Source organism: Ictidomys tridecemlineatus, chromosome 3, assembly GCF_052094955.1.
Source record: "Ictidomys tridecemlineatus isolate mIctTri1 chromosome 3, mIctTri1.hap1, whole genome shotgun sequence".
Classification (NCBI taxonomy): domain Eukaryota; kingdom Metazoa; phylum Chordata; class Mammalia; order Rodentia; family Sciuridae; genus Ictidomys; species Ictidomys tridecemlineatus.
The window spans coordinates 49,268,436-49,294,993 of record NC_135479.1 but is presented as its reverse complement, the minus strand read 5'-3'; the positions used below and the strand labels follow the sequence as shown (position 1 = coordinate 49,294,993).

General features: G+C 48.7%; 1 protein-coding gene across 2 annotated transcripts in view; it reads left to right on the top strand.

Moving 5' to 3' along the window:
- The first annotated feature begins 23,655 nt into the window (after positions 1 to 23,655).
- Positions 23,656 to 26,558, top strand: part of Wscd1 (WSC domain containing 1) — a 42,498-nt gene continuing 39,595 nt past the window's right edge. The window contains exon 1 of one of the 2 annotated variants that reach the window (XM_078042715.1): positions 23,656 to 23,745. The gene's annotated coding sequence lies outside the window, so the exon portion shown is untranslated. Of the gene's footprint in view, positions 23,746 to 24,853; positions 25,140 to 26,558 lie in introns of those variants that run through there. The other variant, XM_078042714.1, reaches the window with a different exon arrangement.

Here is a 26,558-nt window from a genome sequence, read left to right as displayed (position 1 = left end):
GCCCTTTCTCCAAAGTTTTTCTGAGACTGGGCTCAAAGCTTGGCGGGGCTATCCAGAGCAAGAAAGGAAGAGCCAGAGGTGGCATGGCAGTGCCCCTGGATGGCACCCTGTAGTCACCGGACAAAGCCAAGGTGGGTTGAATGTGGGAACTGCTGGTGGGAGGGGCAGGAGCTGCCTCTCCTTCTTGAGCACTTTACCCAGCCAAGGCGCTGACAGATTGGACACTTCTGTCTCCTCAGTGTGTTGGAAGCCATGAGCGTCCTGCAGAGCTGCATGACATGGCTCTTCAGGGACTTCCCTCCCCATTTCTGTCCCTAGAACACGCTTGAGCCTTTGTCTGAGCTTGGACACCTTCTTTCCTCTCCTCGATCGTCCAAGGACTCATTCACCTTAAAACAGTCGAGACACAAATGTCCTCCATGCAGATTCTAAACTTAGTAGGATAAAGGGTCAACCTGGCCATTTTGGCAGGGACGGAGATAGGTTAAATCATGGAGGGACCCTTAAGGCTTTATCTCTCCCTGGACAAGATGAAGCCTGGTAGACCCCAGTTCCAACATCTTGGCTTTGGCATTTACTTCCCCTCCTTTGTCCTCCTCTGTCTTTGAGTCTGAACTCTGACAGGCCAAAGGAAGAAATGACGATGGGGGCGGGCATGTTGGCAGGAGGTAATTCTGCTGGCCATCCAGGAGAGCTGCTTGCAGCCGGCCTTCTCATTATTAACTAGAACGACCCTAACAACACGCCCATCCACTTATGAGCACTTGGTGGCTTATAATGAACTTCCATAATCATTCCTTCATTTGATATTTGCAAGAGACACAGCAAGGAATTAATTAGTTAATCCATGCATTCATTCAGTTATAGAATCCTTATTAGAAGCAAGACAGGTACTTGGAAGTTAGCTTAGTATCATTAGCCCCCTTTCAGTCAGGAAACTGGGGGCCCAAAGAGGAAAAGATCTCACCTCTAACCCCATTGCTGGAAAGTCATGAGTACTGGGACTGTGAACTCATTCATCTCTGCTCAGTGCCCCGGGGCTCAGCTGCAGAGCTGAATCTAGCTGGTGCTGCCCACAAGGAGCTCACAGTCTCCTGATACTCCTGGACTAGGGAGCTGAATCAGTTTGGAGGAGATTCATGGGACAAAACCGGCCACCCATAAGAAGAGGACTGTGACTGCCCTCGTTATATTTGTTGCCGCAATTACATTCCCTGATTAGATACACTACAGGGATCTCTGGGCTCCATACCTGATGCTTCCAGCCAATGAGCCACTTGGAAAAAGAATGATCTGACACATAACGTAGGCAGTAGAGGGGATGTGGGCTCAAGGTTATGAATTGGAGGGAAAAGGTTCCCCTTGGAGCAGATTTCAGACCTTCCTGTTGACTTTTATTCCTGATTTGAGGAAAGGTTTCTGTTGCAAAAAGATTTAGCTCCAAGATATAATAAAACTGCACGCTTAAAAATTCAGCGAACCTTGGACCATCCAAACATGAAAGAAAAGAGAACTTTCTGATAAAGTAACAATAATCCTGCTTGGAAGACAGTTACCATGGTTACCCCCAAAGTCTCTGGGGCCGTTTTTTTCATTTGGCAAGAGATGGTAGATGTTTTCCAGGGTGAACCTAATGGGCCAAGATGGCCTGCAGGGGGTGGTGAATCCTGGGGCCCAGATCCAATACTCCCTTGGCAGCTCAAGAAAGAACAGGTCACCCCATGGAGGGCCTGATACTCTGGGGAGGGTTTTCTCCATTCATCTCTCGAGGGATTGGGGCAAATTGAGCTCACATGCCTGCAGTCATTTGGTAGCCACCATTGAGGCAGCTCTGCTTACCCAGTGCTGAGCAGACACTGACAGACACATGCTTCACATGCCTTATTCCCTTTGACCCTCACAACAACTTTTTGAAGAAGGTACCATTCTCTTGGGGGGAGAGGTACTGAGGATTGAATCCTGGGGTGTTTTATCACTGAGCTACATACCCATACATCCTCAGTCTCCCCCCTTTTTTTTTTCTTGAGAGAGGGTCTTGCTAAATTGCATCATCTGGCATTGAACTTGTGATCCTCCTGCCTTAGCATCCTAAGTATCTGAGATTATAGGCGTGCACCACCATTCCCTGCTGAAGGAGGTACCATTCTTATGTTCCAGATGAGGCCATTGAGGCAGGGAAGTTAAGATACTAGTTAAATCTCACAGAAAATGGTGGAGCTGGAATTCCAACCCAAATCATCAGGACTCCAAAGTCCAGGGGATGAGGCGTGGACCTCACTTTTCAACCAAAGGGAATAGGAACATTGCGGGTAACCCTTCCTCTGCCTCGCCTCACCCCAGTAGCATCCTATTGCGTTTCCTTCTCTTAAGGTGATGCTGAGCATTATTCTCCAACCGGTGACACCTCTCTCCCTTACCTGGCCTTCATAAACACCTCAAGATGAGCTGCCAAATGTCCCCTGCTCCATGCCTGATGTTCCCACCCAGTGAGCTTCCTGGGAAAAGTGTGATCTCTTCAATCAGCGGCAGAAGGGGATGTGAGTTCAGGCAGCTGTTGGCTCTCCTGTCTGATAGACCATCAGGTGTCCCCCTGGGGTGGTGGGCAAGACAGGACAGGTGGGGATTTTTCTTGCTATGCCCACCCTCTCCATCCCACTGGGCCTGAGCGCTCTCCACACATTCCACTGAGAGCAGAGGATCAGGTCCTTTCCAGCCTGTGTCTTCCATGTCCTGGGCCCCTTGTACATAAATACTTTCCAGCCATCATCCATCCAGGCAGCATACCTGTGTCCAGGCCCTATGAGGGTCAGGCCCTATGCCAGTCCTGGGAACACCAAGACAAAGGAACATCCCTGTCTTCAAGTTTCCCACCGTCTGGAGAAAGAGCATTCCAAGGCCCTCATAGATTTACTCTGTGATACAGTGAGTCACAGGATGTCTTGGGGACTCAGAATCCATGAACTAATTTTACCTGGGAGGTTAAGAGAGCGTGTGACCTTTGAGTGAGGGGAGAGGGTGGTGCAGGGATAACATGGCAAAGCAAACTCAAAGCTTCTGCCTTTAGAAGCACTTGCTTGTGAGGTTGGCCCTGGGCTAGAACTTGGCTTTTGAAATATTCCCCAACTCATTTTGCCTGGACTGTTATATGGAGCGCACGTTTTCCTTCAGGGAACCCGAAATTATGGTAGTTTCTAGGCCAAGAAAATGTAAATGATCAGCCCCCAATAAAACCCCTAAAATTCTAGTTTGAAGCAGGCTTCTCTGGGCAGAAACACAGCCCACCTAGGGCTGTATATTCACTCTTAGAGAAAGGAGGGCTGTTCAGCATGCCCCTCCCTCTGTGTGCCATGGGAGAGAGAGCATAGGAAGCCTGAGCCTGGATTTCTCCAGGGTCCCCCTTCCTCTATAGATACACTATAGCTACGAGGACATCTATATGTTGATGAACTTGAAAAAGTTCGGAGGAGGAAAAGGGTCCGAGTGCTAGACAACGGGTGTGGATTTTATCTTAAGAGCAACAGGAGGTGCTGAGTATAGTTAGAAAGCAGTCAAGGATATTTCTGTTCCAAAGATCACCCTGGGGGCTGGGAAGCTATGGAGGAGGCGCTACTGCAGAGGTCACCTGTGTGAGCCGGCTGTTCCCGTCAGCTTCCTGATCTTCCTGCTCCCTGCCTTTCTCCACTTCCAACTGACCGTTAACTCTAAGGGACTTGCTCAGTTCATTCTGATGGGGACAACTGTGCATTCTCTTGTTCCCATCCACAGGCACCAAAGACTACTGGTCTAGCCCAGTTGTATTTGTGTCCACCACCCCTGAGCAATGCCCACAGTGGTCTGTGTGGTCTAGCCTGGTAGTTTCCAATGGAGGTGGTTTTGCCATGTTAAAGAAATATTTAGCTGGGTGCAGTGGTGCATGCCTGAAATTGGGAGGCTGAGGCAGGAGGATCTCAAGTTCAAACCCAGCCTCAGCAATTTAATGAGATCTTAAACAGCTCAGTGAGACCCAGTCTCTAATAAAATATATATATAAAAAAAGGGCTGGGGATGTGGCTTGGTGGTTAGGTGCTCCTGGGTTCAATCCCTGGTATGGAGAAAGAAAAAAAAAAGGAGACATTTAAATATCTGAAAACATTTTTGTGGTCACAACTAGGGGCAGGATACTACTGGCATCTGGTGGGTGAATGTCAGGATGCTGCTTATCACCCACAATGCACGGGAGCATTCCCCACTACACACGGTTTTGGGGCCCCAAGTGTCAGGAGTGGCCACGCTGGGGGGCCATCTTTCAGGTCAGCACGGGGCCGTACCACTTTTACCTTGTTGGAAACGCTGCACCGTTTCATGCTGTCCACTGACACCACCAACCACACGTCGCCATGGAGCCCTTGAAATGTGGCCAGTTGTGACTGAGGAACTAAAGTTTCAAGTTTATTTCACTCTAATTAATTTAATTTTAATCTTAAATAGCCCTGTGTAGTTGGCGAATGGCTGCTGTGTCCAGCAGAGCACATCTCTATTCTCCGCAGGCCACAGAGATTGTTCCTCAGGATAATCTCCTTCATTTACTGGCTCCAGCTCCAGTGTTTCCTCCAGGGCACATTCCCTGGGAAGAGGGGTTCATAAAGGGGGGATTCTGGCTATAGCCACCTCCAGCCAGACAAACCCATAACCCAGGCTTGGAGCCTGAGCCCAGCTCACTACCTTCCCTAGAGGAGGGGTCTCCTGGGACCAGAGCCAGGACCATCTCAAACTGTGTCACTGAACCCCAGATGCAAGGATTGGGATCTTAAAACATTCTTTTCCCCAAGAGGCCTCCAACTTGCCCACTTTCCTCTCGGTCACCAGCTCTGGAATATTGGGAGGCACAGCCATGGTCAAATCTCAGAAAAGTCCCTCTGTCCCTTCTTTTTAGAACAGTGAGCTCTGTGTGGTCCCTAATTCTATTGCTCTGGGGGTTCCTTTCAGTAACTCTTTCCAAAAAGGAGGAAATCTGCTCGAAGATGACTTGATGTCCTTCTACAGGCAGAGAAGCTGTTGACAAATCCAAACAACAGCTCCTCTGGCTTAAAAGAAGCAAACAAACAAAAACCCAAGAAATTAAGTCCTGTGTAACCAGACACAAACCTTAGAGAAGTCCTGATAAGGTCTGTACGTCAACCATGGCCGTAGCATGAAACAGATACACATCACGGGTTTTCATAAATGAGAGTGGAATTATGGAGGACAAACCTTCCCAACAAAGGTATGGTAAGGTTTCAAATATTATTCCTATTTTAGAATCGAAGAAAGTGAAGCACAGAAAGTACAATAGTTAATTTGAATTGTCAACTTGATTGAATTAAGAGATGCAGAAGATTAGGAGGATTCGGGGTGGGCCAATGAGGGTGTGTCTAGGAATGATTGGCGTGTGGAATAGCGAACTGAAGTAAAGACCCTCCCCAAAGTGTGGGGCAGCACTGTCCAATAGGCTGGAGGCTTGGATGGAATAAAAATTGGAAGAGGGTTGGGATTGTGGCTCAGCGGTAGAGCACTTGCTTAGCACGGTGGGGATCTGGGTTTGATCCTCAGAACCACATAAAAATAAAGACATTGTGTTGTGTCCATCTACACCTAAAAAATAAATTTAAAAAAATTGGAAGAAAAAGGAAGCAGCAGCAGATGCAAGCTCAATTCTTTTTGAAGGGGTTCTTGATTGCTGCTGGGATTGCCCGAGGATATCAGACTCTCTCTCCTTCACTCTTCCAAAGCGGACTCTGCCAAAGATTCTCCGGGGAGGTTCCAGAAGCCTTCAGTCTTGGACTGGAATTGCATTGTTGATTCCCCTTGTTCTGAGGCTTGGGCATCCCGGAATGCACAGCTACTGAATGCACAGCAATGGTCACCCTGCAGGTGGCCATTGTGGACTATCTAGCTTTTGGTTGTGTAAACCAATCTAATAAATCCCCATACCTTCCATTCCCAATGGAAGGTATGGGGATTTATTAGATTGGTTTATTGAGAACCCTGACTAATGCAGAGAGGCTAAGCCACAACCCAAAGTAACACAGCAAGTACATGATAGAATTAAGATCTGAACTCAAATCTATCAGGCTCTAAATCCTACTCTTAACACCTGTGGAAAGGTGTGGTCCCATTGGTCAGGCAGGATGGCAGGGAAATCTCCTGAGGTCACTTGTCCAAGGAGGTCTCCTAGATTTTCTGGAGACCTAGACAGGTTGGGATGTGGAATCCCAGCATCCTGCAAACACCAAAGAAGGGATGAAACAGACCTTCTCCCTCCCAGTTCTGCTTGGGAAGCCAGCTGTGCCTCTAATTGGCTTCAGGGAGAAAGATGTGGTTGGGGGATGGCTATTTACTTCACAGTGGGAAACATACATTCTGATTTGCTTGATCAAAACTTAGTCTGGAGCTCTGGGGGCCTGTTTGGGGAGGGGGTGGAGACTTGGAAGCTGGCAAGCATAGGTACTGGGCTGGGGTGCCTGGGGAACAGCTTATCTTTGAAGTGTTTGCAGAGCCTCCTAATTAAAGGACAGGCCCACAAAAAAGCAAGTTGAAAAATGTTAGCGAATTAGAATCTGGATGCTGCAAATCTCCATATTGAAAATTAATCCCTTTTCTGGTTTAAAGATGATGTACTTGGGTATTCTCTTAGATGCATGTGGCTTTACCACTGTTATCCAATCAGGCTCTTCAGAGTGAAAGTTCGTGTCCTGGAACAAGCCAGGATGGATGGTCAATGTGGGGCAGATGTCTGCCAGCGACTAGCCCACACCCTGACAGACATCAGTAATCAATCACAGCACTGTTTCCTGTGGAGTCTAAACAAAGCTTTAGGATTATTTTTAGAGCAGGTCTCAAGGCAGCCACTGTGGATTGAATCAAATTGAAACATAAAGTGAATTGATATTCCACTCTTGCACTAAAAGTCGGGTGTGATCTGCAGGCCTTGTAAATGTGGCTTATAGGACAGGTCAATCTTGTTTAAAGTAAGCACATGGGTCCAAAGCCATTGTCTCAAAAACTTTTATGATGTTAGGGTGGACCCAATGGAAGAGTGGGGTGAATTCACAGTCCAGGAACCAGAGAGACTCCAGTCCAGTGTGTCCTTTTGGCTGTATCCTATAGTCTCTCTTATCTTAGTGATTGATTAAGCCTTAGTGATTGATGAAGCCTCTCCTTGATCAGCTCCAATAATGGGGAGCTCATTACCTTATCAGGTGGATCATACCTTTTTTTGAAGAGCCCTCAATAGTGTAGGTTATGGAACCAGCAGGTCCTGAGATTGCAATCTGGCTTGGGCTGTTATACCTGTGACTTTGAGAAAGCCACACCATCTCTCATGTATCAAGTATGGGAATGGTGCCTGCTTCAGGCAAGCGTAAATGTAACTGAGTACACGTCGAACAACTTGCTCCACGTTCAACAGCATGCCCCAAACGTGGTTGGTGCACAAAGCATCTGGGTTTTCATTTTTCAACTGTGCCAAAATTTGCCTTACCAAATCTTCCTCCGTAAGTTCCTGGGGAATTCCAGAATATATCTGCTTCTTCCTCCCCATGACAACCTGACAGATGTTTAAAGACACATTTGAAGACAGAGTGTCACATCTCTTCCACTTCTTTCAACATGGACAGCAATCTTTTACCTAATGCTCTCCTCCTCTATACTTGCTCTTAACATGTGGGCCCAACTCTTGGATAATCCCTGACCACAACCAGTCATGACTGTCATCTTCCTCATCCTGAACCTTAGGCGGGTATTCATTCATTCACTCATTTATTCTCACACACTCAATTCACTTCAATATTTCTCTGAGTCCCTATTGGGTAACAGACCCTTTTGCTTGGAATAGAGAAGACAATAAAGAACCCAACATGACCCCTGTCCCTCACTGATTCATTCACAAATGGTTCTTTTAATTCATTGATTGAACAAATATTTCATTGTGTCAAGCCCTCTGACACGGGTTGTAGATGCAGCAGAAAATAAGGCCGGATGCTTCTCATTCATTCAACCAGTATTTATTTATTTATTGAGCATCTAAGTCAGCTAAGAAGTCAGACAAAAAGAGGCAGCTGGCTAAATATTATGACATTCAGGCTTACTCTCCATCAATATTATATGTTTCTGATCCTTTTTTTTTTTTACTTAAAAGATTATTATAATGCGTCAGGTGAAAAAATAAAGGGGAAACAAGAGAATGAACCAGTAGAGCAAACTGCATATGTAAAGGTCCTGGGGCAGGAAAGACAGGATACATTGGAGGCCCCAAGGGATGGTTAGTCTATATTTGGAGCACAGGCTAAGGGACAAGTGAGAGATGGGATTGGAGAGGAAGCCAGGGCTGTCGGGAAAACAAGGATTCTAAGAAAGAAATCAATATAACCAACCTTTCATTCTAGAAGGACTTCTCTGATATATGGAAGAACAAACTGGGAAAGGGAGCAGAACAGAGACAAGGAGACAGGTGAGGAGGCTATTGCTAGGGTCCAGGAGAGAGAGAACTGGCTTAGACCAGGGTGTCCAGAGTGGTGGACGGATCTGAAGTTTATTTAGCAGTAAATTGGAATCAAAGGACTTGGCGGGTGTTTCCATGTGTGAGAGGGACAAACAGGGGAGAGAATGATGTCCCAGTTTGTGGTTGGAGCAGCTGGGCCAACAGAGTTTCCAACTACTGGTTCCCAGGAGGAGGGAGTCTCTCTGGGCACATGTGGTCTTTGTCCATCTTTCCACACACTTAAGAAGAATAACTGTGTGTTCTCTGCTGGGCTTTGACCTTCACCTTGGGGTCAAGTCTAACTTCAAAGGGCGAACGTTCTCTGCTCCTCCAAGCTGCGTCCCTGGGGCAGGCCCTCCACAGGGGAAGCCTGTTGCAGTCTGGCACTGCCTGCAATACGCTGCCAGGTTTGGGGTTCAGCGCCAGTAAGCCACTGGTCTTTCAGGCCTAACGTCACATCTTCCACCTGGTGTCCAGCAGACCTAAACCTGATATTTCGGCCTTTATTTTTACCTTTTTTCTTTTATCACAACTTGTTCAAAACCTGGGAGGAAGACTAGGGTACCATTTACTAGGGATCTCCTTATAATTTCTCAAAATTTGATGTATTAAGGAATAAAAAAAAATTAGAAATCAGGAAGGCAAATCTGCCCATGGAATCATTTTGGGGTGGCTAGAGTCTCTGCCTGTGACCCTGGTATCTTAGGTTTCCATTTCTGTAACAAAATACCTGAGATAATCAAATGAAAGGAGAAAAGGTTCATTTGGGCTCATGGTTTCAGCGGCATCAGTCCATCATCAGTTAGCCTTATTGTTTGGGGACCAAAGCAGTTCACCTTATGGTGGCTGGGAGGTGAAGAAAGAAAGAGGAGGCACTGGGGTCCCAATACTTCCCTCAAGGACATGATCCCATAGGGCAGGAAGACTTCCACCAGGGCCCCACCTCTTAGCAATTCTACTACCTCGAAACAGCACCATAGGCTGGGGAGCAAGCCTTCAACACCTGGACCCTTGGGGGGGACACTTATTCAATCCTGGGTGGGGCATTTTTTACTCAGCTCAGGCCTCCTGGGTTTTTCATTGTGGTATGATTGTCTTCCAGCAGTTCTGGTGTGGGCAGGAAGATTGCACCCTGGTCTGAGTGCTATGTTGACCTTGAAGGGTGCCTGGAACTTTTAAAACCTTCAGCAAAAATCAGGGTCTCTGAGAAGCCCCCTTTCCAATAAATAGCACCCCCTATTTGCAACCTGAGCTTTGCAATGAACAAAAAAATAAAGATCAAGGTGCAGAAATCTTGCACCACTGCCTTAAGCCAGGCTGAAGGACCTACCTACGTGCGGTCTGCTAGCTGGACCCCAGCAGGCCATCCTCCTGTAGGGATGCAGCAGCATAAGGCCCATTCCCTATAGCCAGCTCACTCTGGAGAGGACGGAGGGACAGAGAGACCAGAGGGAGCTTTGGAAAAGCCTTCTGCTTAGAAACCAGGAAAGGGGAGAATGCATTCCCTTCTAGCACCATTCTTGGAGATGGGGACTTGGAAAGAGAAACATTAAGCTGTGTTTATAGAAGCCAGACAATCCACAGAGCACTTTGTGACAGCTCTAAATTCAATAGTTGATTGGGTTACTTAGTCTGAGGAGACCTGACCAGACTCACCTTTTCCTCTCTTTTGCATTCTCTCCCAGCCCTATTCTGCTCTGCAAAGGAGCTAGGAAGGAGTCCGCACAGTTCAGTAGGTGCCCATTGCTCTGAGAATCCCTTAGGTACTGAGACCCCTTGACCACCACATGTCCTGAGCTCATGGGGTCACCAGTTCAGGAGCAGCTTCTGTTATTTTCTTTGGTATTAAGGCCCAAGTAAATAATTCAGCAGCGTTTCTGCTCCTCCAGCACGTCCGGCAGCAGCAATTAGCTGAGGTTCTGCTGGGATCGCCTTGTTTCCAGTTACCCCTTGACCTCTGATGCTAGTGGATTTAATTCTGCTCCTTTAATAATTTCTGAGAGTGTGAATTCTGTCGAGTGAGCAGGTTGCCTCTTGCAGAAATCAACTTAAATCCTGAAGCAACGCACTGCATATTCAGGAAGACCAAGTCCTGGTTTGTTTGGGGGACAAGCAGGAGTTGCTTTGGATGCAAGTTGAGAAACCCAGGAAAAGCCATGCCTCCTCAGTGTGTGGGCTTGTGGGCTCTCCAGCACCCTTAAGATGAATTGCTACCTCTAGGCTTTTGGTACTAAGGTTTCCTTCGGTGGATGTGTGTGTATGTGTGTGTGTGTGTGTGTGTGTGTGTACCAGGGATTACACCTAGGGGTGCTTAACCACTGAGCCACATCCCCAGCCATTTTTTATATTTTGTTTAGAGACAGGGTCTCACTGAATGGCTTAGGGCCTTGCTAAGTTGCTGAGTCTGGCCTTGAACTCGCCATCCTCCCTCCATTGCCTCCAGAGCTGCTGCGATTCGTGGCGTGCAGCTGTGCCCAGCCTCCTCCAGTGGATTATTGAAGGGAAGAGACTAGCTGGGAGACCACATAGGGCTCAAACTTGGAAATGCAAGCCCCTTTTCTATTGTTCATTCCTTCCTTTATTCAACAACGATTTATATTCTGGTCACTGGACCAAGTACTGTAGGAAGCCAAGATGAGAACTGTGTGGTTCTTTAGGGGAAGAGAGACATGTGTGGTAAGCAGGTACAGAGAAATTGAGCCAAGCTAGAGTGTCAGGTTATCCCGTAGCTCAGGTGCCACTACACCCCAGGGTACCTGAACCTGGAGGAATGGATTAGGCCTCTGTCTGCAGAACTTGGGAACCGAATCAAGAAATGCTTGACTTCCCAGCATCTGGAACCATAAAGGTAAAGTTAGAAGGCTGTGGGGTGAGCTCACCTTGTGATTTAGTTCTCCATCTGAAAAATGGGGGGGAGAGAGAGAGAGAGAGAGAGAGAGAGAGAGAGAGAGAGAGAGAGAGAGAGAGATAAATGCCAATGCCTAAATAAAAGCAAAAGGGAATGGGAGAAGTTGGCATGGCCTGCATTTCCAGAGCTTTTCCAAGTTTATATTGCAGGCTTTTTAGAGGCCCGGTGTATTTTTTGTCCCTGGGGTTCTGTGAGACACCCCTTCCATAGCCAGGCCCTCTTTTCTTGCCTAAGCTAGCTTGAGTGAGTTCCTAACACTTGCATACAAAAGTGATTTTAAACTATTATGACAGACAGTTGTGACATACTGGTGTAATTGTAATTCTGACAGGAGAGGGTGCTGTGGGGCACAGACTAGGGGGGTGCGACTTCAGGTGAAGGTTTCATGCCACCTAGGAAAGGCTTCACAAGGGGCCAACATGAGATCACAGCAAATTAGGACTAACAGCAGTGACCTACATCATCGTCTTCTCCCTATGCTGGGCATTCTCATACTTGCTGTGTGCTTATCTCTCATTTAGTTTTTGTAGCAACCTAACAATACAGACAAGGAGGATCCCATTTTTCAGATGGGAAAACCAACAGTTGATTGTCCAGCGTCAGAAATGATGGAGTTTGAAATTGGAACTCTGGACTCCGGCATTTTTCAAGTCCTCCTCCCTTGCCCACTGTGCCCCTCACCAAGGTCTACCAAATGGATAAGGGTCAGCAGGGCGGGGCTGGGGCTGCCATTTCATATAAAATAAACAGCATATGCCAAAAAAGGTAAAGAGGAGGAGAATGAGAGTATCTGGGTATGAACAGCTATGTGATCCATGACCCAGCATAAAATGAGAATGTGAGGTCTCTTATTCATTAATTATTAAGAATTTTGCAATGATAATAGTAGGACACTAAACCAGGTGTGGATCTCTCTGGATACCAGGACATGTAAGCCTGCAAATGTCCCATCACCATGAAAACAGCCATAAGTTTGGGCCACCATCACCATGGTTTCCTGCCTGGGGTTCAAGAGGGAGCGTGGTGGGTATTCAGGACACACATGCCTTTTTTTTTTTGCAAAGCTTAAAGTTTGAATTTAATCCTATAGGGGTTGGGTAGCCACTGAAAGATTTTAAGAAACCTAGATCTAACCTAGGATTGTGGTTACATATAAAAGATGATTATAAGCATGCACAGGAGATGGGTGGCCGTCATTATTCCCCTAGGGAATTCCAACAGGGGTTTAACACAGCGTGCTTGGGACCTCTTGACCATTGAGAGGATCTGGCCAAGGATGTTCAGAGGCTACAATGGGAAAATCCTCACTGAGGGGATGTTGAATCCATTAACACAGTATTTTTTAAAAAAATGTCTCAGCTGGAGGAAAATATTTAAATAGAAGTCATTAGCGAGCATATATTTGAAGCCAACAGTGCCTAATAAGTCAAAATTGCTTTCCCTAAAAATGAAACCTATTGAAGACTTTCAGCTCCCCCCTTTCTGAAGTGCTCAATTAGGATCAGGAAAAAAAGAAAAGGAAAAAAAAAAAAAAACCCATCGCTCTTCCTAGATTGAAACTGTTGAGCGGCAGGAGTGCTTTCTGGTTAGGCATTGTCCAACCACAGTGATACAAATCAGCCCTTTAGGATAATTTATGTCTGGGAGAGGAGTTTGGAAATGGGTCCGCTTGGAGCTAAAAGCATCGTAAATAAGCTGGGCTGAGAGACTCTGCCGACGGCAGCCGGGAGCTATAGAGTGGTCGCCCAGCTGCCCCCACCAGACACAGAGAGCCTGCTGCCTCCTGGGCTGCGTGGATTGGGAGATGGCCGTGGGGGGCAGTCCTAGATGGTCCACCAACCTGATCTCTGGGAGACCCTCAACCTCAGAGAGGGGCAAGGACCTGGCCGCTGTCCTGCAGTGGAGCCAAGGCCAAGTCAGCACGAGGGCCACTCTTCTTGACTACTGACCGTACTACTAATCTCTCGTTGGGCCAGGAGTTGAGCTGAGGAGGGAAAGGCCAGTTTCAGAGGATCCAAAGACATTTTTGTAAGTACAAGGTCATGTCCCTCAGGATAATGATGAAAACAAACACCTAAACCAAAATGCATGCGTGTGTATGTGTGTACGCGCGTGCACACTCTACATGTGCACATGGATGCACCTGTGTGTGTGCATGTGTGTCGGTGGATGTTCAAACCACTGAACAGCCTCAGCGTGTATGTGTGCATTTATGTGTGTTCATACATGTGCACGTGACCTCGTATAGGTATGTGTGCCTGTGTGTGTGCTAGTATGTGAATATGTGTGTGCTTATATGTGTCTGTGTTTGGATTGGGAACCATCTAACTCAGTCTGGGGGAGTCAGAGAATGTCATCCAGGGACTGAGGGTAATGTTTTCAGCAAAGCGGACAAAATATAGATGGTGAATTTGATTGGATGTGGCAGGGCCTGGGGAGGGAGTTTGTACCTAATCTTGTGGGGTCTTGAAGAATCAAAAGAAATGGGGTGACTCGGGGAGATGCCTTAAGTGCCAACATACAAGATGAAAGGATTTTTCTCAAAATTTTTTCCCTCTGGAACGATTCCTTCCCAAGTCTGTCATGTAACAAGCAGGCCAGTGGGCAGATGACTTCAAAAAGTGATGCAGTAGCCTGAAACCCCCTCAATCTGTTGGTGAAAATAAAAGGAGACCAAGAAATTGAACACAGATGGAGTAATTCATTATTCCTGGGAGTCTGACCCCATAATCGTCAGATGTTATTGTAAGCAAACCTTTTAAAGGTTATCTTAAAAAAGCAATAAACAGGGTTATTTATTCCGAGGAGACATTCCTCAAGGTGGGTAAAGAGGTGCTTGTGGTTTGCCTGCAGAGGAACCAGCTCTGTCTTTATGGAAGATAAATCGTGGTTCTGATGAGATGTGGAGGATGGGCCTGGGTAACGGGGAGCTGTGACTGGACCCAGGGGCCTGGGGTTCAGGATCCAGGAGTCAGCTGAACCTGTAGGCGTGGGGAAGGACAATAGGGATAAGTGGGGGTAGGAGTGTCACAGGGCTCACAGAGGCAGAGAGGAGACTTGGGGGCAAAGCCTCACTTGTCTCAGGTGGATCCCACAGAGACAAGGGTGTCGCTGAATGCCGCCTTCACTTGGAGCCAGTTCTGTCTGCCTGGAAATCGAGGTGACAGAGACTTAGTGACTCCTGGCACTTGCTGTCACTTCCCATTTTTCTGCTCCTCACAGCTTGGTTGGAACTGCATGGAGGTTGGTCAGAGAGCCTGATGCACACCTGAGCCCTGTCATCCCTCAGGTGTGAGGAACCAAGAGGGGTGCAAGGCCCCACAATCCAGGCTTTTGTTAGCTAGGAGGGGGGACAGGAGGATAGGCAGGTGCTGATACTGCTTCCTCACCAGGGGACCCAAAGGGGGAAATAAGTAACCCCAGCTATTTGTTCCAAACTCAGCCTGAGATTCTGAGGATCAAACTCCGAGAGAAAAGTTAAAACATACTTCTCCATGCTCCCCAGCGCTGGTTGCTATGGCAACAGGCAGGCAGGCCCCTGAGTGATGGTCAGGATCCACCACCCTCCCTTGTCCAGCTCATAGCTCCTGTCCATTGGTGAAAGACTTTCAGTGGCCCTTAGGGTTTCCTAACATGCCTCCAGCCTTCTGTCCCACTCCTGTGCCACTGAAGAGGACTCCTCCCCTCCCCTAAGCATTCCAAGTGTGATTTCTCTCGAGACTTGGCTGAAACATCCCAGACCTTCCTCACCCCAGAGCGGTCTTCTCCATCCACTCCTGAATTCTTCTTCAAAGTGTTCTTAAACTCTACTCCTAGTCCTCTACATCACATTATGGGCTCTTCTGAGCTGCCTGCCCTGAGGAAAGTGTGGTATGCAGGGCCCTTCTGAAGGTATGGACAATTTCTGTGCCCCCGGGGTTTCCTGCCTGCCCTCCACCACAGTCCTCACCCACTAACCTCCCCCGAAATTCTCCATTCTGGCAGGCACTCAAATGCTGTGTCTCCCAGGTGCAGGGGATATGTCCCCGTGCACACATAATCCCAGACAGGGACAGAGCAGATGAATAAAGAGAGAAGGGACCCTGAACCATGGGCCACATGTTTCCTGAGCCATGCCCTTGGAAAGCAGCTAAGTTGCAGGCAGTGAGAACATCATGAAGGGACATAAGGAGAGCTGTTTGAGACCACATCCATGATGTCAGACAGGCTAGGGCTGGGCTGGAAGAGCAGGGCTGTGGGGGACAGTCTGGACCAGTTGAGAGGTGGTCAGGATGGAAGAGAAGAGAGCCATCTGAACAGAATTTAGGGGTGTGGAGTGGTTGAGGGTTTGCAATGAGGTGGGCTGAGGTGAGAGAGAGGGAAATCCAAAGACCAACAACACCCACATGTCTAGCTCAGGTCCTTGATGGATGGGAGAACCCAGGGAGGTAGGATCCTGGGCAGAAGATGCTCAGGGATGGGAAAGGGAGATATGTTGTCGGGTGACTGACAAACGCTCAGAAGCCATCTGGGGCTGAAAAGACATCTGGGGCTGAAGTCAGAGATCAAACAGAGAAGAGGCAGGATCTAGAGAAGGAGAACAAGAATAAACGAGGCCTGGGGACAGAACTTCCATTTGGTTTAAGGTGTGGGACAGGAAAAGGAGGAGGCTGTGAGTGAGATAGTGAGCTGAGAGGAGGAGGGAAGGCAAGGAGATTGGAGGCTTCTGGGGCTGTAGAGTGAGGGAATGGACCACAGAGGTGGGTCAGATAGGGACGGAGAGGTGGCCTCTGAAATTGGCAGTCAGGACGTTGTCGCTGACATCTGGGAGGAGCTCTTTCAAGCAAGTGGTGCAGGTGAGGGGCAGACTTGGAGGTAGTGGAAGAAATGAAGGCGGCCAGAGCATGACTAGATGTTGCAGATGAGGAGGAAGAGGAGTGGGGGCTCACATGGACAGATGTACTGGTGGAAGGCCTCCATAATGTGGAGATGCAAGGAAGAGCAGGGGTCAGGGGAAAGGAGGGACAGATTGTGACACAAATGGCTGGACAGAGGAAGGAGGGAAGAAGCAGGGTCTGGAATGTCTGGGAAAGATTCTTTTTGGATGGGGAGAGGGACACAGGAAGTCTAAAGACACAGACAGTCCTAAGGTGAGGGGTGAGGAGGGTTATGAACGCGTCAGCCTCATCAGTGAAATTGGAGACTTGGGAGAGCAATTCTCTAGAGGTGGGGGTTAGGAGGCACAGGGAAGAGGATCATTGGAGAGAGAGGTAGGAGGTGCTTGGCCTGCAGCTGCACTGATGTGTGGACACACTGTGCGCAGAACTCAAAATAGAACTAGACCTATGAGGTTGGATGAAGCTGATGGGCATCTGGAAGGCTCTCTGCTCAGGGCAGACTCCAAATACCCAACTGAAGAGCCAGGGACATTCTGGGAAATCTAGGTGCTATTTGAAGCTCAGAGACAAGGCATGTTGAAGGACAGGGCCATGCTCCTGCCACTCCTTTTGATATCCCAGCATTTTCTGCCAAAAGCTGTGAGGTGGGTGCTCAGGGTACACAAGAGGAACGTTGCTCTCTTGGGTGGGCTGTGGAAGAGCAGGTGAGATAGGGGCCTTTAAGAAGTTGGCAGTGTCAAAAGAGGATCTTTAAATCCTGTGTGGAACACCCCTCTGGGTGTCTCCAATCAGCCCACCATTAAGAAATCAGTGTTCCCCTTGAATGCAGGCAGGGGAACCTGTGGCTTGCTTCTTACCAGGAAAATAGGCAAATATGATAAGATGCCATTCCTGTGAATGTAGCCCTGTTGCAGGGAACTGTGGATGACTTCTAGGAACTGAAGGTGGCCTCCCAGTCACTAATTAGTAAGGAACCAGGGTGTCAGTCATCCAGCTGAATGGAAATGAGTTCTGCAAAAAAATCCAAATCAGCTTGGAACTGATTCTTCCCAGTGGAGACTCCACATGAGAAAGCAGCTCTGCTGATCTTCACCTGCAGCCGGATGAGTCCCTGAGCAGAAGACCCAGTTAAGCTATGCCCAGAATTCTGGTGTATACAGGGACTCAGATAATAAATGTGAATCATTTTAAGCCACTAAGATTGTGGTAATTTCTTATGCAGTAACAGGAAATGAATATGATACCCCAGTATTCACCTATCCATTCACCCAGAAGTCTACCCATCCATGTGTCACCCATTTTCTCCTTTATCTCCTCATTCATCCATCCACACTTGCTTCTTTGCTATCAAACCAGTCTTTAATTCAATCAATCGATAGTTATTGAGGATCTGCTGGCTGCAGACTGTCTTTTAGGTGCTGGGTATCAGCAACTGTGAAGACCAACAAGCTTCCTGTTTTCTCAGCACACGGTCTATATATTCACACCTGCTCTTACCCATCCAGCCCCTGGGTACCTACTGCCCCTTATGCCCATCTGCACAAAACCTGGTCCTTTCATCCACCTCTTATCATCCATTTGCTTGTATACTGATCCTTCCAGAAGGCAGAAGACCCCCATATGGAAGTATGACTTCTAAAGGGTTCCATGCACTTGGCCAGCAGACATTTGTCAGGAATCTACTGGTTCTATGCTGAATATTGGAGGGAAATTTGTAGCGGAAAAAAAAAATCACATGAAGGCACCCAGGTGAGTAGGATTTTTTCCCCTATACAAAAACGCCTTATTTTCTGATAAGTGTTCAGAAAACGCTGTACTTCCATTGGGACAGCAGCTCAGGGCTGCCATGGAGGACTTAGGCTTCCTTGTGCTTTGTGCTCTGCCCCTTGAGGGTTAGCTTGTCACCTTATGATCCCAAAGTGACATAAAGAATAAGACAGCTGAATTTAGGTGCCCTGATGGAGACCCTCAGAAAGAAAGGGTAAGGAAAAGAATTAGAATGGACTAAAACTGTTTTTCTTACTTAAAAGCATTTCTAAACAAAGGATCAATTTGCCTTGAAAAGAACATTTATGGCACATTTATTGTGCACACTGACACCAATGTGCTGTTTTTGTCGTAAGGGAGGGGGGAGTGGCTTTTAAATGGATGAACCTTTCCATCTAGGGTGAAGGGGCAGGTGGAGGCTGAGGGAAAGCCAACCATCTCTCAAAGTAACCCTTCCTGTGCCCTCAAGACCCCTAGGATGAGGAACAGCCCAGGTAAAAATGAGCGGCCCTTGTGTACCAAGTGCGCCTCTGGTAATCTTTCAGAAGCACATTTAAACTTGCCACTGACTTTTTTCCAGAATTTTCTTTCAACCACCAGCCATCGGCCAGCCCCCATTCTGTTGGAATTTCTACCACGGCAGCTTCTCCCCCACCCTCTGCCTTTCCTTGGGATATCAACCAGCTCTCCCTCCCTGGAGGTCAGCCAATGGGTCTCACTCCCTGAGAGACAGCATCTGTAGTCACGTGATGCTACCAGTTTCAAAAAGTCCTCTAGTTTTCGCCTACTGGACATTCTATCTTGCCAGTGCTTCTTGAGACTGTCAAAGTCATGAAAAGCAAGGGAAGAAATAAGAAGCCTCCACAGACCAGAAGAGACACACCTTCTGTCTAGAGTGTAATTAACGGCAGTGTACCAATATCAGCCAATGTCTTGGTTTTGACAAAAGTACCATAAGATGTTACCCATGGGGAAAACTAATGAGAATGCTGTTCTCTTTGCAACTTTAAGTTTATTCCAACGTGAAAAGTTTATTTAAGTGAACCCATGCTTGTATAAATGCTATGTATACACTTGAGGTTCTCCCGTAGCTCGATTTAGATGACTTTCAAGTTCAAGGTCTTGGATGAGTGACGAACAGAGAAATTCATAAAAATGGGGCAAAGATGAGGTGCTTTGCCCTCATCTGTGTCTGCCAGCTGGTGCACACAGGTTGGCAGAGGGAACATAGCAGGGGCCACTTCCACCGTCCCTCTGCACCATGGCTTACTTGCCCCCCTCACCCCTTCCCACCGATGGCTGATTCCACGGGCTTCACATCTACCTCAACCCAGTTCTGCACACTTGGCCGTTCTTCAAAGCTTTCTGTTCCTCAGTCCCAGCCAACTGCCAAGTTGGTGCCAATGGCAGTGGTGGGGGATCGGGCAGTTACAATTCCCAGTACAACAACCCTTATTCTAGCCACCTGCCATGTCAGACCCTATGCCAGGGCTAGATCATGGTTATTGTTTATTACAATCTCTGTGCTAGAAACAATGCCCTGGAAATGAAACACTTTCCCTATTTTGCAAGGATGTGAGAAATGACATCTTAGCATTCTTTTTATTAGTTGCTCAAGACAATACAATGATCTTGACATATCATACATTTGATTCAAATGGGGTATGAATTCTCATTTTTCCACGTGTACAGATTGCAAGCATTTTACCCACAGTAGAACTTCTTCCAAAACGGGACTCCATCCTCTCAAGCCCTGCTTTATTGGCTGAGCTTATGTAACATTCTAAATCCTTCGTTGTCATTTCAATAACATTCACAGCATCTTCACCACGGTAGGTCCTGTCTCAAGAAACCACTATCTTTGTTCATCCCTAAGAAGCAGCTCCTCATCTGTTCAAGTTTTATCATGAGATTGCAGCAATTCAGTCACACCTTCTAATTCTTGCTATTTCCACCAAATCTGCAGTTACTTCCTCCACTGAAGTCTTGAACCCCTCTCAAAATCACCCATGAGGGTTGGAATCAACTTCTCCCAAACTCTTTTGTTAGTGTTAATATTTTGACCTTTTCCCCCTGAATCACAAATGTTCTTTGTGATATCTAGAATAGCAAATCTATTCCAGAAGGTTTTCAATTCACTTTGCCCAGATCCATCAGAGGAATCACTATCTATGGTGGGGCTATAGTCTTACAAAAAAAGTGTTTGTTAAATAATAAGACTTGAAAGTTGAACCTTGATTCATGGACTGCAGAATGGACCTTGTATTAGCAGGCAGGAAAAGCAAAACAAGACCAAAAACTCCCCAAACCCAAACAAACAAAAACAAAACTACCTCTGGGAGAAATGGCATAATTTGCCCAACCAGAGAAACAGACTGGACCCCCAAAGCACTTTCCTCTTATTCTCCTGCCTCCCTTAAACAAGCTCTTCCAGGGTGATCAAACTGGCCATTTGACAAAGAGGTAAACCAGGATTATGGTAAGTAAATTTTGCATGAGGCCACACAGCATAGCTAGGTTTGGTTAAAAAAGAAACTCAGATTTCTTCACTGTTTCCCCCCGGCCCCCCCACCACCTTATACCTCTGCCTCTAAATTCCTAATACTTTCTGAGTGCCTCTGGCCCATGCTTCTGGAGTCCAGCCGCTCCCAGATCAGTCGAGTGCTCAGGGAATTTCTGCTATCCCAGGTAGGTACAGATTCTCTGCTCTGCTTCACACCTCCCCCCATCATCACCTTGGTGTCTGCAGGCCCAGCTCAGCAGGGGGTTGCAATTACCATCTGTGTCACTGGCATCTTTACAGAGGCATATTTAAGTCGCTGCAGCACTCACAGGAGAGAGCAAGTAAATACACAGCCCAGCAAAGCGCTGAACCCAGCCTCAGGTCTGACTGCATGGAGCAGACATCAAAGAGTTCACAGCACTCTGGAAAAAATGCAAAGGAAGAAAGAGGAAACTGCTTCTCCCCTTCTGAGACGCTGCCAAAGGTTCTCTTGGTCTCTGAATGATGGATGCTCAGATGACACACAGAGTGAAAAGTAACCTCCCAGAATATTCTAGGATGGTCAAGTCTGTGTTACCCTGCAGGACAGGGTAGTAGAGGAGCAGCAGCCAAGAGCTGTGTGGGTAAAGATGGAGGTGCTCAGATGCAGCCCTACTCTGCATGCTGATGGGCCATGTACTTCTTCACCCCACCACAAGTCCCTGGCAGAGGGGATAGGGCAATACCGTGCAGTGAAACCCACACTGTCCCTCAGGGTCTCCCTTGTGGCCGATAGAATCCTATGGACAATAAGATGATGGCTCCATACAACAGGGATCTATTTTGTGACCAGAGCAAGAGCAAGCAGATTTTGGAGTTCTTGAAAAGAAACATGGGATCCATTGGGAACCTGTCTGGGTTCATTAAAAATATTTCATGCTAGACACATTGCATCTTAAAAATCAATTATTTATTTAATAAATGTTTAGTGAGCATGCCTATGTGCCAAGAATAAGCTTAGCACTAAGGATATAGCTCTAAATGAGATGGAAAGTTCTCTGGCTATGTGGGGGCTCAGAGGACTGAGGAGGAGAAGACAGACAATAAACCAGATTATGCACAAGGTGCTGGTGGGGGGGACAAATATCATGAGGACTGAGAACTGGACAGCAGGGTGGGTGCTGTAGCTGGAATGTCAGGGAAGGCCTCTTGGGGAGGTGGCATTTAGAGAAAGAGAAGGTACCCTGAGCCTAGTGGATCAGCATTGGGATGAATCCCTCTTCCCTAGCAATGGTGATAGGTAAGAGGACTTTGCAGTGTATGAGACATCTGGATTTCAGCAAAGCCTTTGGAAGAACCCCTCCATGGAATATTGACTAAAATACGTGCTTGCTCTGTGGCAGATGCTGTTTTATTTATGCACTCATCAGCTCAGACTTTGGGTCTGTTTTATGACCAGTTCTCTACCCTGGGAACTCCTTAAGGGTTCTGATTCTTCCCATCAAGAGTCTCCTGTGTTTGTGGCAAAATATGACACACAGTGGGTGCTTGCTCAGTGAATAGATGGAAGGATGGCTGGAAGAAAGTAAGGAAGGAAAGAAGGAAGGAAGGAAGGAAGGAAGGAAGGAAGGAAGGAAGGAAGGAAGGCAAGCAGGCGGGCCAGCAGGTGATCTGAAGTTAGGAGATAGTGTAAATTCTTGAGATCCAATGATCAAGGTCCACCAAGAGATGAGATCATGAAGTCAAGAGCCAAACAGAGACAGATGTGAGGTAATATCAGACCATCTGATTCTTAGACCCAGACTTGCCGGGAGGGGTACCTTACCCATTTGTAACTGGACATACATCAGCACCATGGTGGGACCACTGTAGAAGCCCTGGTGACATTAGAATCTCTTCCCACAAGTGCTTTTGGGATATGGACAGGGGTAATATGCAAATGACTACCAATGGTCCTGGCTATCTGGAGAAGAGATGGGGTCAGGGATTGGTGTGGCTTGGGAGCAACTCTGTTATCAGGCCTGGCCCTGACACCCTCACACCCTGTTACCTGTCACCATTGCTAGGGAAGAGGGATTCATCCCAATGCTGAAATGCTCCTGACCATTTTGACACCTAAGCTGCTTTTCCTTTCTCAATACCCCATGGGTCCCTTCATGTGTCTCCTCTCTCAACATGCCTCCTTATAGTCAGCAGGTACACCTACCTGTCTTCCACACAGAGGTCTGTGCAGGTGCTTCACTGGAGGACTTTGCAATGCAGGTGCAGTGAGACATGAGTTTCTGTCCTTGAGACTTCTCTCTTTCCCTGGTGGCAAACCCATGGACTCCTCAGCTTGAGTCCTATGGCCCAGGTAGCTGTCCAAGGTGGTCTCCTCGCCCAAATAGCAGCTGTGGGGCTGCATCTGACCTCCCAGAGAAACTGGGCTTCAGTTCCCCTGGGCTGTCTTTGATGCAAGCCTTGGGCCATCATCTAACTTTGGGTGTCAAGAGTTTCATCTGTTAAGTGGATACACCAAGACAGTTTATTGGGAGTTTTAAGTGGAACAATGGGAATAAAATGGCCAGGGCTGGCTTCATAGGCATGAGACTTTGCAAGGCACAGGAGACTGCAGTTTCATCTCTTGAAATTCATGATAATTTTTGAACATGGAGCCCACATTTTTATTTTGCACTGGGCCCTGCAAATTATGTAGCTGGTCATAGAGAGGGCTTTGAAAACCCAAAAAGTGTTGTAAAGCACAGTTAGTGTTATTGATTACAGTGATACAAATTTGTCTGTAAAGGATATGGATACTTATGGTGGGGAGGGGTGTGTACATTTCTGCAAGCCTGGAATGTTGGGATAGCATAGAATTTGTCACTGTGTCCTCACCCAGGTCCTCCAAAGACTCCAGAAAACCTTCATTCCCAGGCCATGGACACTGTTCTAATTCTGGATTTGGCTTGATTAGCTGTGCAAACTTCAGCAGTCTCTTCCCTCTCTGGATGTCACTGATCTGCACCAAGCCAGCTCCCACTAGTCCCATCTAATCCTCTCCTGCTGCCCTGCACCTGTTGAAAGCCTGCTCTAAGCCTGGCTGAGCAGCTCTGCCCCTAGTGGGAGTTGGAGGCATGAAACTCCCTTTCAGGAAGCCAGAGTTAAGAGCCACGCCACCTGCTTCTCCACCTCTACTGTCCTCAGACTCTGGGAGCGTCTTAACAGCCCGCCCTGGGTGAGATCTGGGCCCACTGGTATAGCTGGTGCTGTGACTTGAGGATTCTGGGGAGCCATGGGGGACTCCTTAATGGGGGTAATTCCTTAAGAGTGGATCCAGCCTTTATCTGAAGAGAAGGTTGCCTAAGAACTATGGGAGTGTTCCACATCTGTCCGTATGTGTGTGTCTGTGAGGCAATGCCCAGTATGTCCCTCTATACAAGTGCATCTGCTAATGGACTCCATTCAGTGTGCGGCATTGCTTCTGTGGGTAACTATATCAAGGAGTGAGTGGGTCTGTCACTGTGTGTCAGTGTGGGGCAGAGTAATAATAAGCTAATGGCAGAGCCCTGAATGCATAGGCAGATGGTGTCAGTGATTTGTCTGTGGGGCTATCATTCTGTGTGGGACTGTTTCAGATTCTGTGGGTGGGTGTGTTGTAACATGTGCTTGTTTCTGAGTGTTCGTGTGGGTCTGTGCCGGTGTCTATGCCTGTAGATGTGGTGATCAGTATCCAGCTCTGCATGGGACAGTGATCCAGCTTGTGCCTGACTCTGTGTATTTGTAAGAGATCGCTACAAACTGCGTGATTCTATGTGTGTGTGCACGCCTGTTACAGTGTCCTAGCTTGTTTCTGTGTGAGTAGAGCAGAGCCCAGAGTGTGTGCGTATGTGTGAGTGTGGGTGTCAGTGTATCTATCTGTGAAGCCGTGATTCAGTGTGTATTTGTATCCGATGGTGTGTGTCTGTCACCGTGTCTGCATCTGAGTGAGTTGTGGGGGCGTGCTCCTCTGGGTGACGGTGCACAGTGTGTTTGTGTGTGTGTGTGTGTGTGTCGTGTGAGCACCATGATGTGTGTATTAGATCCAACAGAGGCTCCGACGCAAGGCTGTGGCTGAGTGTGTATATATCAGTGAGTGTCAGGGTCTTTGCTTGGCAGTGGCGTGTGTGGCTCGCAGCGTGTGCGTATGTCGCGGGCCAGGGCAGGTGTGGACCCCCGCCCGCGAAACAGAGACCCCTCCAGCGAGCTGAGCGGCGGGCACAAGCGCCGGCGCCTCTAGGACCCGGCGGCGGCCGGCCGCTGTCCCCGGGCCGCGCGAGTGAGCATGTGCAGAGCCGGGCGCCCGCTCGCCCGCTCGCCGCCCGCCGCCCGCTCAGCGCCCGCAACCAGCTCCGCGCCCGCACGCCCGCTCCGTCGCCCGCTCCGCCGCGGCTTAGCCGGGACAGCCGCAGCTCCGGATTGCTGAGCGGCGGGGCCGTGCCGGGAGAAGTCGGTCAGCTTGCAGCGGGCGCCGGGGGCGTGCGGGCGCCGGGGGCGCCTCTGCTCCGGGCACTGCGGGGCTGCGGGCTCCGCGCCCCGGGAGGCGGGCGCGTGGCCGGCGGTGCGGACGCCCCAGCCGGCGGCGATCGCGGGGTGAGTCCTGTCTCCCAGGTGCCTCAGCCGGGACCCCCGCGCGGGCTGCAAGTCGGATTTCCCCCAGCCGTGGGCAAACAAGTTTTTGTAGCCCGGACTGGGAGCGCGCCGGGGCTGCACCTGCTCGGGCTTCGGGGCGGGTTTTCGCAGGGTGCCTTTCCGGGGGGCTGGGGAGCGGGAGCGTGTGCGTGTGTGGGGAGCGCTTGGAAACAATCGGGCTGAGCTGGTGGTGCTTTAGCCAGTTGCACAAGCCAGGTCCCCCGCCAGGGTCCGGAGAGACCGTCCGTTTCCCAGGAGGGCTCCGCGGTTCGGGCCCAGGGAGGGGGCAAGGGCAAGATTTGGGGTGCGCACTGTCTCCCTCCTAGTCGGGGACGTTCAGCAGAAGCAGCTCCCTCTCGTTCCGCTACCAAGCCAGGCTTCCGGTCAGCGGAGGTTCCCCCCCCCCTGCCCCCAGCCCCGTTTCTTGGTGAACTTGAACAGAGACTGAAGCAAAGGCAAAAATCAATCGAAACGTATGTATTTTGTCCCGAAAATTACCCAGCAGAGAGCTTTGCATCTTCCTAGGTGTGGACGGAGACTCACGACTGGACGCTGTTTATTCCGTTTTTCTTTGATACTCAGAAGCATCCCTGGTTTGGATCACCTGTCTCAGGATAACCCCGATGACTGCTTTACTTGAGCATATGAGCCCCACAGAAGATACCTGGTCGTGGCTGGCTCACTGGCGGGGAGGTGGGGGCAGGGACTGGGACCTCTGGCCTTTCTTCTGACTCCTAGGAGGGCTGATGTAGGGGTTTCGACCCCAAAGCCCTGCCCTGTGATCCAGTCTCTGATCATTCTTGGGGTCCCAGATGCTCCCAAATGGACAGACTCAGGACTCCACCGTACTTCTGTGACCCTAGATGCTAGCAACCCTCCTGTTGCTGGAAGAGGGAGGCATTTGGGCCAACCCATGTTGGGACCCATGGTTGGGATCAGGAGTAGGGGCATTTTCTCCAGAGAATTACTGGGTTATCCGACACAGGAAGTGAGGGCTAGTGGGTAGTTAAAGAATTAGAGGAGGCCTCAAGCTGGCTGGCCCTGCTCTGACTGCAGCCTCCCACTACTTGGCTGCAAGTGCTAGAGGAGGGCAGGGGGAAGGTTTCTTTGGGGTACGAAGACATTTATTTCTCCTAAGCATGCTCCCCACCACCACCACCACCACCACCACACAGTCAGCATGGCCCGTGGCAATTGTGTGGAGAAGGTGCTTTGAGGGCTGCAAGAGCTCAGGGTTTCTGTAAAGAAGAGCAGGACCTTTCCAGAGTGCAGTGGCTGAAGCTAATGTGGCAGGCCACCAGGCTGGTGGGCTGAGCCTGACTGCCTCATCTTACCCACCAGAAACCCCTTGGCCCTCATCTGATCAGAAGTGAAGAGAAG